At 38.9% G+C, this 14323-nt stretch overlaps 1 pseudogene across 1 annotated transcript in view; it reads right to left on the reverse strand.

Moving 5' to 3' along the window:
• Window positions 1-217: 217 nt before the first annotated feature.
• LOC115893642 overlaps window positions 218-14323 on the reverse strand; it is a 41962-nt pseudogene continuing 27856 nt past the window's right edge. The window contains exons 2-3 of the transcript XR_004053709.1: window positions 1935-2033; window positions 218-327 (exon numbers count right to left, since the gene is read on the reverse strand). The product of XR_004053709.1 is annotated as a succinyl-CoA:3-ketoacid coenzyme A transferase 1, mitochondrial pseudogene (transcript). The remainder of the gene's footprint in view (window positions 328-1934; window positions 2034-14323) is intronic.

The raw sequence follows: 14323 nt of genomic DNA on the forward strand, positions 1-14323 counted from the left end.
TTATGAATGAACAAATGAATGATGGAACACATGAACAGTACAAGAAACATGTCTGAAACAGAATTCCAAATCTTTGGCTTCAAAATGTTCTAAATTAAACATCCCTGAGTACTTCTTCTGGCCTGACTTCCTACATATGCCTTATATGATTTTTTGCACCATGATGTGAAATACACAGCAAACTGGTTACATGAGCCTTGACATAGCTAATACCCTTTTAAATTGTTTTGCCTTTGATGAGTACAAGTTCCCACTCCATAGGCCCCTGCAATCCAAATATCACCACGGTCATACTTTTGGCACAGCATATAATAGCTTTCCCAAAAACTGTCAAGATCAAAGAAGTGACAGTGTTACATTTCATCACAGTGCATCTCTCAAGTATAACCCAATTGTTTTTCTCAGTGGCCACTAAATCTGTCAGTTAGTTTCCACAGGCTTCTCTGAGTCACCCTACACCATCACCGCCCCAGCTCCAAAACCAGGAAATAATTTAACCAAGATCTTTCAAAGAAAATTATATAAATATTAAAAAGGCTGATGGGCTGATCAGAACAGACATTTGATATTATGAGATTTGTAAATCAATTTATGAACTGTGTGATATGTAGGTAGAGGAATCAAGAGGCAATAACCATTTTATGGGGGAAGATCATAAACCTGTCAACTATTCTATCCCTTTGTGTATAAGAGACTACTCTGGTGCCAAAAATTGATGCTGTCACAGATCTCGTACAACAAAGCTAATGCATTTCTAATGTTACTATTAGTACTGCCTTTTTAATAGCCCCTCTCCAAAAAAGGACTTCATTTCTTCTGACATTTCCAATATGGTTGTTTACACAGCTGAGTAGAAGTAACTTCCTCTCGGCGAGCCAGCAAAGACTTATGCCTCAATTTTGACACTCATTTTGCATCCCAGAATTCCTGAAATCAGCATTCCCAGGGCATTTAGCACGTGTCTTTAATCACTAGTCTCTGGATCCCTCTCAGATGCTATTTGGTGTTTAAACACTCTTCTATTTTTCCAGAAAGTCCTACGAAATGCCATTCTGTGACACAGAAGTAGAAAAGCTCCTGAGATCCCATCGAAACATACAGGACAAATGTTTCATTACACAAAGTGCACTGGCTTGACAAGAGTTTCTGCTGCATTCAAAATCATGGCTTAGGGACAGAATGCTACCAGCTTCCAGCAATATTTCCTATTTATTTTGGTGTTTTGACAGTTTCCCTATCTATCAGGCTAAGTGTATATATGAGCCTCAGACATTCATACTTGCTGTTTGACCTCAGGCAACTCACTGCTCCACTTGGAAGGAGGATCTATCTAAGCAACAGGGATATTGATACCTGCCATTCCACCTAACAGAATGTAGTATCAAATAAGAAAATAGATCTAAATGCATTTTACTGTACAAGTAAAGCAGAATAACATAGTAGATAGAATGGGGGCTCTGAAGCCAAACAACTCAGGTAAGAATCCTGAATCCCTTTTGTACAACCAGAGATATTTACTTTCTCTCTCTGAGCCTGTTTCTTCACTCATACAAGGAGAAAATTATAATTTTCCTGTAGGATTCTTGAAAGCAAATGTGCCGCTGGGGTATAGTAGGTATGCAATATGTGAGTTCATAATCAGAACACATTTATTATTCTTCTCCTGCCTATAGGCATTTGTCCAAGCCCTTCTCTTCACACATCCACCAAAATGAAAGTGAAGTCCAAACCAGTGATCAAACAAGTGTTTCATGCATTGTCTTTCATGCACAACACACATATCTCAAAGCATTCTCCCAGAGGAATGGATCCACCATCCTATAGAGAGGGTGCTCCATGGAGGAAAGAGGTATTGAACTAAAAACTCTTTTTTTGGAAGAAGGCCACAGCATCAGTCATATCAAACCAAATGGACAGACAGCAACAGGGTTTACCATTTCCTCTGGAGGTGTCGAACAGGACTGAAGGGCTGCAAACAGCATCACTTAACGGCTCTTCAAAGTTTTCAAGTACTAGCCATGTTACATCACCATCTGAAATAGAAAGCATCTCATTAAGGGAACCTACTGTTAACGAGATAATGAAATAGAATGTGTAATTCATCTTTGGACTCAAACATACTTATGACTATTTTGATATAGCTGCTTTAAGTCAATTTCCCTAACACATTCATAATGAATTATGATAAGGAGTTTATAGGTAGGAACATGTCAAAGTCAGTGTACCATTTAATGACATGAGATGCTATTTGCTCAGTAGCTGGCATCTGCATGTGCTGGAAGGCTGCCTCAGTGTCACTCTGAGGAAGAGCTGTTGTGATCCCATTTTGCAGATGGATAATTTGATAGCAAGCAATTAGCTAGGGTTACTTAATACAATTAAATATAAATGATATTCAGAGATTGTATTAGACAATCTGTAATCTAACTTCTAAAAGCATTATTTTTCTGATTTCTCCCAAGTCATAACTGCAAAAAATGCTGGATACAAATCTGAGTGGGTAAAAAACACAGAAACACAAATTAGGCTAGTGTTGTCCAACAGAAACTTCCTATGATGATGAGATTTTCTATAATTCACTGTCCATAACATCGGCCATTAGCCACCTGTGATTAGTGAGCATTTGAAATATGGCAAAACTAAAAAATTGAATTTTAAATTTCATTTTATGTTAATTTGTGTAAATTTTCATTTAAATAGACATATACGCCTATTGGCTACAGTATTGGACAGCACAGGCATAGGCAATAATGTGACTTTCCATGGTAAGTCTGTCAGAGGAATATCACAAAAGGAGCAATATCAGACAAGGAGGAATATCAGACAAGGAGGAAGCAGGAACTGGAATCCCTAGAATGTAAGGAACTGCTCTTTCATAGTCTGGATATAGTTCAAAAATTCCATGACAGAAGATCTAGACCAGGTGGACAGATTCCCTCTTTATCCCTTTCAGACAAGCCTACCTTTTTATCCCCCACAAGGAAGCTTCTTATGATAGCCTCTTGGGTAAGAGTTCCATACATACAGAGTTACCATTAAATGTACCATTCAACCTGTGACACTTTTGATAGTTAGAATGGTCATTATTAATAATTACGCTGGGAAAACGAACAGACACCAGGGCCATCCCAGGCAAGCCTCGTCACACAGTCACCTACATTTAGGAGATCCTACAAATGCACATTCTCTGGCACACAGGACCATAGAAAGTCCTTGTTTACAATATCAGGCTATGCTCTACAAAGTATTTTACAGATTACAGTCCACAAACCTACTATGGAGTCACCAGGGGTGCTTCTTAAAAATGCAGACAGGCTCCTGAGTTCTACCTTAGACCTAATAATCAGACTCTTTAGAGGTAGGGCTTCAAATTCTGAATTACCAGGTAATTGTTATACACAAACCACAATATAGAGAAAGACAATATCTGAAAATTGTATCCTATGAAGCAAAACCCAACAGTCAATACACAATGGGGTACGGGCACTACTGTTTCTAAATTGTATTAATGATGCCATCTATGAACTATATTTGACAAGTATCATTCTTAGACTATGTGTAAACATACTCATGCTCAAAAATGTTCTTCTAAGCAAAGGAGGAAGCAACAAAAAAGGACAATAAACTCTTCCCACTCTGATTCTTTATGTCTAGATTCTTCCAACGTCTGCCTCCTGAGACAGATTACTATGGACATGCTGCAAAATCAAAACTGATTTATTCATCCCAGTCTGTCCAAGGGTGGGCTATAGAGAGAAAGACTAAAACAAGCAAACCGATATATAACTCAAATAGAGGTCAGTGCTATGAAGAAATTTAAATATCCTGATGGGACACTAGAATGTAAAGCACACGAAGGCAGGAATTTCTGTTGGTCTTGTTTGCTGAGTCATTCCCAGTATCTGAAACATAGCAGGCATCCAATAAATACTTGTTCTATAAACAGACATGATGAAGGGGCAGAAAAGGACTACTTTAGATAGAATACATAGGCAGTAACCTCTCAACTAAGAAGGTTCTTCCACGCTAGGAAGACCCCGGCAAAGAATTTTTTGGCAGAAAAAATAGGAGCTACAAACGCCTTGCAGTTGAAACAAGCTTGTCCTATTCCATGAACAAAGTCCTGCGGTTCAGCCTGGTGACCGAGGGGAGAGTGGGACTAGGTGATGTCAGTGGAATAGGCTGGCACCAGATCATACAGGATCTTTTGGGAAGCCAGTGCTTTTAAAGCAGAGGAGTCAGATGATCTGGTCTATGATTTGCAAGTTTACTTTAACTGCCCTGAGGAAAATAATCTGTGGGAACACACAAGTGGAAGTAGAAACACCACCTAGGAGGTTATTACAGGACAGCCGATAAGAGATAATGGAGACACAGACTAGGGTAGCAGGCAGAAGAGATGGAGAAAAGTGGGCAGATAAAAGACATATTTTTAGAGAAAGAGGTGGTGATGGCCACTGATGGTTTTGACATGAATAATAAAACAAATAGGGAATTACAGATAGATGGATCCAGGTTTCCAGTTTGAACAGTGAGTATTTTCCATGCCACATTTCAATGAGTTCTGGTCTTTCATGCGTTCATGTACTCTGAGGACATGTCTGCACATATGCCTGGGCTAAAAGTGCCCTCTCAACCTCACCTTTCAGGAAAAGAAAAGGCTGAAACTTCACCCTGAGTATAGAAAGGTCCATACTGTAAATAATAAAGACACTTGCCAGGTGGAAATGGCAGTTTCAGTTTCCTTGTAGTTCTGGCTGAGAGGCCTCTCATCTCTCTTAATAGAAGAATTACGGCAACAAGTTGCAACAAATCTCACCCATGGGGATGTTCTCTCTCCTTAGCCACCTTAAGGAAACAGAATTTAGATTTTTAAAGTACCAGTTGCTAGATGAGTACCAGGAAGTTGCTAGTATGGAGCTGGTTCTGAACATAATCCACAGAACAGGGATACTGGGCTGGTCTAGATGGGATCCAGCAGGTAGCACCAAGATCAAGTGGAGAAGGTGCCCAAAGCCATGTTCAAGACTGGAAACCAAGAATCTGTGCTAAAGAAATGTCCAAAATTAAGGGATTCTGAAACATGAGGAGTAAGCTCCAGGGTGACCCAATGGACTTTATCAGATGGCTTAAATACTTGCTGGGACCTCCCAGCTTTTCACCCATGCCTCAAAGTCACTCAGATCATCTAACTGACCATCATTTCAGCAATGAAAAAAATGAGAAGAGGATCAAAGTGTTTTCTATCAATACCAAATTAATTATAGAAAACTGCCTCTGTTTTTACATTGCTCATTTCATCACATCATAGTGTTTAAAGCTACATCTTCCAACGGAAATGAACAAAAGTAGATGCTGCCAATATGCCACCTTTGAGTATGAAAAGGACTCAGCTGATATTTGAAGGATGTTTCTACTGATTGCCTATTGTCATAGCATGAGATTAAAGGGGAGAGAAAGTATGGCTTGCGATTGTTACAGCCTTGATGAGAAAGGCCTCCAGTCACATCTTATTAATTTACTGTGGAACAGAATGTCACATTGACATTTCAAATTATCCTGTTGCTTTGTTCACAGGATTATATTGAGCTTAAACTCATTGAATTCCTAGTTTGGCTATTTATATGAGCTACAACTCTAATCTTCTGATGTCTTGACCTGCACACAAGACCAAATTTTACTATTTATAAAAATGATTAACTGCCCAGTCTTCGGGGGCAAATAGATGGAGGCTCAAATATTCCTTGATCCACTTCCTAACTGGATCTTCTTGGGCAAGTGATTTATCCTCTCTGTGCCTTAGTTTCCTCATTTGTGATAAGAAAAGTAATATCTACCTTATGTGTTTCTAATGAGGATCAAATGAGATAATATATGAAAAGCATTTAAAACTATCAAAAAGACAACTAGTAACAAAATAGCAACAACAATGACAACAGCTAACATTTTCAGCACTCCCCAGTTGCCAGGCCTTTACCTATATAATTTAAATATATTTACTAACTTATTCATCACAGCAACTCCTAAATTAGATACTGTAATTATTTTCCCCATTTTACAGATGAGGCAACTGAGTACCAAAGTTTAGATTATGTGCCAAGAGTACAGCCCAGGCAATCTGGCTTCAGAGCCTGTGCTTACATACTCTGCTATTTGGCATCTATCTGGATTTCTTGACATAGGCACCCTTCCCAAATTTAGATTTCCAGCCCAGATATCACCCTGAAATCCAAGCTCACATATCCTATATCCAAATGCTTCCTCATCGTTTTAGCCTCAATATCTAACAGACTCTCAAATTTCACAAGTCCAAACTCAATACAGTGTTAAATGAGTTCTTCATCCTTGCTCTCAAACCCACACTAGCCACGGTCTTCTCCATCTCGGCTTATGTCAGTTCCATCCTTCCAGAAGCTATTGGTCATTCTTCATGCCTCACTTACCCTCAAACTATACACCTACTCCATAAGAAGTGTTGCTACTACCTTCAAAATACATCCAGAAATCAACCACTTCTCACTATGTCCTCTACATCACCCTGCCCCAAGTCACCATCTATTGCAGGATCCCTGTGATTACCTCTTGATAAGTCCCTCCAAATCTGACCTGAGCCCCTTCATTCAATACTCAACTTCTCAATATCCTCCAATGTCTCTTAGTCCCAGCCAGGGTAAAAGTCAACACTTATACAATGTCCTCCAGGCCCTTAATGATCTGACCCTGCTATTATCTATGTCCTAGCCTCCTACTCCATTCCCTTTCACTTACTCTAGTCCAGCCATGATGACACCTGCTCTTTATGAAACACATCTGAAACACTGCCACCTCAGGGTCTTTACACTTACAGTTCCCTCTTTCTTGAATGCTGTCCTGCCAGATATTGACATAGCATCCTCTTTTACTTCCTTGTCTCTACTCACTGAGGCCTGTGCAGCCAGCCTCCTCTGATTCTATACCCCTCATTTGCTTTATTTTTCTCCATCACTTTTATCACTACATAACATATCATGTATTTTGATTGTTTTCTTTACTACCTGTTTTCTCCACTAAAATGTAAGCTCCATAGGGGTGGGGACTTTTTTCTATTTTGCTCATTGCTGTGTCCCCCTATCCCCCTATATCTACCTATAGACAAAGTTCACTATATATGTGACGAATAAATAAATGAACAGCTCCCCCCACCAACTGGGAGCTGAAGGACAAAAGGTAACATGCCACATATAATACAATGAGCCACCATGATGTCTTCCTTGTCCAAAGTCTCCCTTAAAAGTGTGTATCTTTCCTCATATCTGATCTTAAAGTCATTTCTCTGATTAAGCCTTATTAATCTACAAATACTCTTAAGAAAGAAGATAATAATAAGGTATCATCAGTCAATAGTACTTTAGTATAAATTAGCGTGTGGAATCTTCACCTTGTGAATTACCTGAGAGCAAGTTCAGATAGAAGTAAAAAAGATGACTAAGGAAGACAGAAGTATTAAGGGACTGACCTGATGTCGATGACCTGATACTGGGAGTGTGGGGAGTGGTGGAGGAGGGAAGTGTAAGCACCAGCAGAGGGAAGGAGGACACTGGAAGGAGAAAGGAATCTCTTTCCTACAGATTTGCCTTGGGCTGGTCCAGAATCTTCAGAAAGAAATCTTAAGCTGCTGATGCCTCCTCTCAGGCCTAAGTGAGCACCCTGACTTTTTCTTTTTCTTTACTCTTTTGCTTAGCTGCAAGTCACAAGACTTAATATTCTCTCCTTTTCCCTGCCAGGCCTACCTTACCTCTCAGTGTTTCTCCTCCACCAATGATTGGCAATGATGCAGAAGAACAAGTCCCCATCACCCATGACACAGGCCCCTGTGAGTTCAGTCCCTTTGTCAGCCTACCATAGGACACATGTCCTTAAGCTGACTACGTATTAGAATCACTTAAGGAGTATATGTATGTGAGATAATATATGAAAACCATTTAAAACTATCATAAAGAAACTAGTAATAAAATAGTAACAACAATGATAACAATATATAAACTATAGATAGATGATAGATAGATATAGATAATAGATAGATGGATGGATGGATAGATAGATAGATAGATAGATAGATAGATAGATAGATAGATAGATAGATAGATAGATAGAGTAAGAGAGATAAATTTTTTCTTTACTTATTCAGGGGACAGACCAAAGAATTGGTAAATTTCCCAAGTGATACGAAGATGTTGCCAGAGTTGAGAACAACCAGGGTGGAGTAAGCCAAGTCCACACAAAGAAAAACTGGGCTCAAGCAAGGCCTGGCCCCAGATCTCACTAGATATGACAATAGCAAAGTCACTTCATTTTTCTGAATAGGAGTAACTGCTTATTTATTTGGGTTATTATAGGAATTAAATGAAGTTATGTGAAAGTGTTTTATAAAGAGCTATATTACTGTTGGGTGCAGAGGAAAATTTTGGAGAACACCTGAATAAGCAAAACATAGAGCAACCCAGGAAATTCCAATTAAATAGCTACTTTCCTAACTAACAGCTATGACTACACAGGGAAAGGGTCTCCACACTGAGACACAGGATGCAGAATCGTGCAAATAAGTTGTCGATACTTGTGGTATCAACAATATTGACGTTTTAATTACCAAAGTATCTACATTTACTATACAAAACATAAATAATACTGTAAAGAAAAATAGAAAAGAAACTAAAATTACCCATAATATAACCATCTATGAATCACCATTATTGATATTTTCCAAAACTTTAATGCATAACACAAATATGTAAGATAAAAGTCACACCAGACATATTGTTCTATGATCTCCTTTGCTCACTTGATATAATATAAACATATTTGAATATCAATGAGTACAGTTCTTCACATCATTGTCCTAATGGGTACATTAGTAGCCAGTTCCTGAGGATTTACCACTTAGGCTATTTCCAATTTTCCCTCTCTTACAAACAATTCTGCAGTACATCCTTGCACACATATCAATGCTCACTTGTCAAATTGTTTTTCTAGAATAAATTACAAGTAGCAAAGTTGCTCAAACAGAAGATAAGAAAAACAAATACAATTATCTGGTTTTATTACAGAAATACAGGATTTTAAAAAATTCAAACAATATCTGCCACTTGCTGATTAAAATCTACATTCTCATGGCTAGATGCAGTGACTTACGCCTGTAATCCCAGCACTTTGCGAGGCTGAGGTGGGTGGATCACTTGAACCCAAGGGTTCAAGACCAGCCTCAGCAAAATGGCAAAACCCTGTCCCTAGTATAAATACAAAAAATTAGCCAGGTGTGGTGGTGCACGCCTGTATTCCCTGCTGCTCTGGAGGCTGAGGCATGAGAATCACCTGAAGCTAGGATGCAGAGGTTACAGTGAGCCGAGATCATGCACTCCAGCTTCAACTGGATATATAATAATACAAATATATATATTTATATATATATAATATATATTTTATATATATAAATATAAAATAATTTTTAATAAAATTTTAAAATTTTATTGAAAACAATTTTATTTAAAAAAATTAAATTTAAAAATCTAAAAATTTAAAATTTTTATATAACAATATAAATATTATATATGTATATATAAAATACATGTTCTCCTCTACCTGGGCATAGGGTCTAAACAAATTCTGCAGCCTCTCTTGAGTTTGGTTGAGGCCATGAGACTAAGTTTTAGCCAATGGGATGTTAGCAAAAGTGGTGGAAGCCATGTATCAGCCTGTTCTACCTTTCAGGCAAATTATTTGGTCTCACTGACCTCCTTTGTTGTTGGATGACAATGCCAAGGATCACTTTGAAAGCTATATGTTGAAGATGGCAGAGACTCCATCAGCCTGGATTCCTGAATGACCGTGACAAGCATAGCCCATCCCATGCTAAACTGGAGCAAGCCTAGATTATTTACCTAAGCAAGAAAGAATATTCTATTGTGTTTGCATATAACACAATAGATAACTTAAGAGTTTTTTATTTATAAACATTTATGGAGTACAAATGCAATTTTGTTATATGCATAGATTGGATAGCGGTCAGGTCAGGGATTTTAGGGTATTTATCACCCAAATAATGTACATTGTACCCATCAGGTAATTTTTCATCATCCATCTCCATCTCACCCTTCTGAGTCTCCATTGTCAATAACTCCACTCTCTACATCCATGTGTACACTTGTTTTAGTACCCAGTTACGAGAACATGCAATATTTGACTCTATCTGGTTTGCTTCACTTAAGATAATGACCTTCAGTTCCATCCAAGTTGGTTCAAAAGACATGACTTCATTCTGATACGGCTCCAATCACTGGAGGAACACCAGGGTCTGGCCGATAGGATTAACGACATGGACACACGTGGAGTGGTTTTAAGGAGGGAAAAGCTTAATAAGCAAGAAAGAAGGAAGGAAGAAGAAAACAGGTCCCCTGTACACAGACAGAGGGAGGGGGGATTCCAACAAAAATAAAACCTCATGTGCAGTAGAAAAGTGGCTGCTTATATTGAGATGCTGGAGGAGGCGGTGTCTGGTTTCCATAGGGCCCAGAGGATTGGTTCGACCAGGTGTGTCATTCACGTAGCCCACAAGAAAATAGGCCCTCCCACTGTGACCTGCTTATATGCAAATACAGGGTGCCATGATGTTCTACACACGTGGGGATATGTGGGGGCAGCCACGCTGCCAGGCACACTTAGGGGCAAGGGCAAGAAGAAGACAGCGGGAATCGCCAGGTTTGGGTGGACCCAGCTTCTAATGGCCCGGCATCTGCATATCAAAGCTTGCCTGCCCAGCTCTAAGAGCTGGGACTTTCCTGCTAGACAAGAAACGTTTCTGGAGCTGCTTTAAAAGAAACAAAAACTTCCCAAGGACCTCTTTTGCTCTCTATCTGCCTAAAATAATTTCTTAATAACTCCTGTAACAATTTCTTTTTATGGCTGCATAGTATTCCATTGTGTATATATGTATCCCCATTTTCTTTATCCAATATTTGTTGATGGACTAGTGTATTTTTGTCATAGAAATTCACCCTCTTTAATTATACAGAAATATATGCCTTCAAGTGGCATAGTGCCATAACAAAACTCTGACATATGGGGCAATGGCTTGGTGGTCAAGTAGCATGGGGTGGGGAAACTCTTAACAGAGGCTCAACAGTTGGAGATCCATGATATATGGTGACAAAGAATTTGGTAAAACCTGTCTTGGAAGGCAAGCCAGGTGCCTCCCATGCTTGTAGCTAGGGGGCAAGTGATCAGAAAAGAGATGTTGGGAGAGTATGTTGACTATTACTTGTTGCATTTAGGAAGGATTTACAAGAAATAAATGAGTTCAAGAAAGAATTGGTTGATTTGCAAGCAGGAATGAAAGATAATGGAGAATGTCCAGAAAATCAGGCTTTGCAGAACTGAAAAATTTAACCACTACTGAACAACAAATCATAGGAAATGAGACTGAAAATATGCCTTGAAGCCTCCATCAATTTCTGTTAGTTAAACAGAGGTATTTAACAGTATGGCAAGTACCGTATTAAATATGTCTCCTTTCCACCTAAGCCCGTAGTTTCAAATGGCTGACAAAGAGCCACCAGTAAGTTGAGGGAGAGAGGCACTGGGTTGGGAAATGAGGAAAGAGAAAAGGTTTAAGTGTTGTGTCTTAGGAAAGAATTTAGGTACAGTTACACTCACATGGAACTCACTGAAAGCAAATAGATTACAAGGCAACTAAATATTTGAGGAACTGATATTGCCAAATAATCCTGTGCCTAAACTAAAAAAGCTTTAACTATTCAAGCTTTTAAAGAATTCTTAGGCAGGCCCTGTTATTGGCACAGCAGAAAGCAAGATGAGAGTACTGTGCAACCCCTGAGGAGGGTACCTTCCTGGTTCTCAATTCACGCAGGGTCATGGAGGATAATGGACAAGGAAGATGCACCTACAGCAGGGAACCAGGGTCATTCAGTAGACAAGGGATTTCCTCCAGGATGGCAGAATCAGGATTTATTTCAGGAACTTTCCCTACCATCAGGAAAGGGGGACTTCACAAAGCTCCACCAGCTGGTTCTATCATTGCCATGAACCAGTCACTCTTCTCATTCCTGAATGGGAGTTTTTACTGTGGTTTTCTTGCTGCAGGTCCACCACCATAGTGTGTGTGTGTGTGTGTGTGTGTGCGGGTATGTGTGTGTGTGTGTGTGTGTGTGTGTGTTGCCAGTGGAGGGATGAAAGAGGAGAGAGAATGCATCTTTTTAATATGCAGGTCACCAAAGCACTAGAGACCATATCTGGATATGATTAAGAAGACTGTGCATCACCCAGGGACCCTTGCCTTTGAATTTTCTACAGAGTTTAGATGAAACTTTTTGTTATATTCCTTAAGAAAGAAGGCAAGTGTGCTCTCTATGTAGATAGAAGGGAGCACTACAAAACCTGACTCCGGTAGAAACTTTTAGCTGTTCACCAAAATCTTTGTTCTCCTCTTCTTCCTGGGAATACAGCTAGATCCCATTTCCCAGCCTCTCTTACAATTAGATATGGTCACATAACTGAGTTCTAGCAAATTGAATACGATCAGAAGTGCCATTTTCAAGCCTGCCCTTTAGACACACACATACAGACACACACCCCCACACACAGAGACACACTACCACTATGTACCACATACACCATACCACATACCTCCAGTGAATAATCTTCTATGCTCATTTTTCTTCTGCCACCTTGGTGTCAACGCCCAGGGACTGAATGTGACATCAGTATCCAGGGCAACTTTGTAAGCTGCATGTTGAAGATTGATCTCTGAATGACTGTGTGTGAGGTAGAGCTTCTCTGTACCCTTCCTCAGTGTCTAGGAACTGCTTTGGGTTGGTTACACAAAGAAAAACTAAACCTCTATGTTCTTTGAGCCATCAGCTCTATTTGGGTATACTTGTTACAGCAGATAGCCTACCCTACTAATATAATTAAAATGCACATAAATTATGAAAATGAAAGCCCATGTCTTTACCTAATTATAGTCCTTGGAGTGATTGACTTTTAACACCATTGTGTGCTCCTCTAAGATTTTTCTTCACTTGTATGTATGCATACATAATTACAATTGAGATCACACTATGGACATTATTCTGAGATACTTTTAAAGAGTTTGAGTATCAATTTTATATGATATACATTAATGTGGCTAGCTAGCACTCTATGCCTTGACTAAATAATAATTATACATTTGGGGCCAACAAAAGCCATGCGATAAACCTATAAAGCTCTTCAGTCTTTTAAAAAAGCACTTTGCTTGAAACTCAGCAAATGAGATACACAGAAAAAAGAGTATTAAACACTATCCAGAAATACGTAGAAATAACAACTTCTTTCCCAGTGACTGAAAGGAAAAGCAACAGCAAAACTCTACATGTGATTATTAAAAAGCAGACACCGTCCATCTGGCCCTCTATCATTAATCTTGTGAGTATATTTTTACCAATAAGCCTAGGATCTCACTATAGACAAAAGCCACCAGACTCTTCATTTAATGCTCTCTTAGAAGTACAGGTGCTGGTGAGCAATTGACATGTTGCCCAGTGTTTTCCTTGGTTCTGTATCCTTCTTATTTATAGATATTTTCAGACATTCTTCACAAAAAAAAAAAAAAAAAACAACACTGAACACAGAGTTAGTACATGGTAAACTATTTCAGTTAATTATTGTCTCAGAAGGTAGTACTTGCCTTGAAATTCATAGAATAATGCCACTTTCCTGATGACATGTCTAACGAAGCTTAAGAATACTTGTGCCATCTTCCAATTTTTTAAAGGTCAACTGGTTTTGCTCAATCACTATTCACATTTTCCTATAAGAGCACACAGCTCCGACTGCTCTGAGCCATCCTTCACATGCCACTTCACTGGCTGGTCCCTCCCAACCTCCCTGCACATAGGTCTGAGCAGAATGACCCTCTTCCGTGTTCCCATAGCATTTTGCCCATGCTTCTATCCAATGAATCAGACTTATTTTCGTCATTATCGTTACATGTATGGAGAACCTACGTGTCAAACACTATGCTAAGCATCTTATTTGCATTTTCTCATTCAAATCTAATAACCTATGTTGTAATGTTCAGTAAATACCTAGTATCAGAACCAAGATTCAAAGCCAGGCAATCTAATCTAAGAGATCATATTCTTAAAAATAGCTGGTTTTCTTACCTCTCTTTCTTTCATCCACAAACATCTATTGATCAACTACTATGGATCAAGCTCACATTCACAATACATTATAAGCACCTTGAAATAAAAGGCATTTTCTAAATCTTAGCATTTCTAGTGTTCAGTAC

This window comes from Rhinopithecus roxellana, chromosome 15 (assembly GCF_007565055.1).
Source record: "Rhinopithecus roxellana isolate Shanxi Qingling chromosome 15, ASM756505v1, whole genome shotgun sequence".
NCBI classification, from domain to species: Eukaryota; Metazoa; Chordata; class Mammalia; order Primates; family Cercopithecidae; genus Rhinopithecus; species Rhinopithecus roxellana.